The sequence below is a fragment of the Solanum tuberosum genome, unplaced genomic scaffold (genome assembly GCF_000226075.1).
Source record: "Solanum tuberosum cultivar DM 1-3 516 R44 unplaced genomic scaffold, SolTub_3.0 scf00139, whole genome shotgun sequence".
Taxonomy (NCBI): domain Eukaryota; kingdom Viridiplantae; phylum Streptophyta; class Magnoliopsida; order Solanales; family Solanaceae; genus Solanum; species Solanum tuberosum.
Genome location: NW_006239063.1, coordinates 239,620 through 240,596, shown reverse-complemented (window position 1 = coordinate 240,596; position 977 = coordinate 239,620).

The window sequence follows — 977 nt, the reverse complement described above, 5'->3', positions numbered from 1 at the left end:
ATCTGTGCATATGTGCAATCACCATATGAACCTCCGGCAATAGTGTCAAGTACTAGTTTATTGTTATCATCCTGTCCTCGATAGAAATATTCCTTCAGTGACTCATCATCAATACAGTGGTTTGGGACACTTCTTACGAAGGCAGTGAATCTGTCCCACGAGCTACTCACAGACTCTCCAGGTAATGCCACAAAATTGTTGACCCTATCTTTGTGATTTAGCTTCTTGGACACTGGATAGTACTTTGTTCGTAACACCTCTGCCAGTTGGTCCCATGTGAATACTGAGTTATACAGAAGCTCAGTGAACCATACTGCAGCATCGCCTGTCAGTGACAGAGGAAACACTCGTAATCCAATGACATCCAAATCCAAGTCTGGTCTACCTACACAACTTTTTGCACACCACCCTTAGCTTGGCTAAGTGAGCATGTGGATCCTCCGATGGCGATCCTGAGAATAAACCTCTTGCTGTAAGCATCTACATCAAACTACAAGTCACCAAAAATGTGTACCCTGGAGGTAGCGGGGGTAGGAAAATGGGTCCATCAGAGTCTGCTATATAGATGTTACCCCGATAGTGGTCATGTTGTTGTGGGCCTGGTGGACCATACACTCTCACTGCATCTCCCAATTGATTTTAAGCTAGACCCCGATTTTCCCCACCAACTACTCTTGGCTGTTGTAACTCAACTGCTTCATCTAGATTTCCTCCAATAGGATTAACTGGAAGTCCTTGATTGTTCATTCTGCGCAAAGTTCTGTTCAACTCTGGATCATACAGAGTAAGTGGTTCGTCTTGGCTCCGTGTACTTGGCATACACTAAAGTCGGAACCTGAGAGAGACAAAAACAAAGAGAAAAAGTAAAATTAGGAAATATTTGACTAACGTTCAATAATGTAGTTAAAAATAAATCTAAAAGCCAAAGTTCCCCGGCAGCGGTGCCAAAATTTGATACGCTCAAATTACACCTCCTT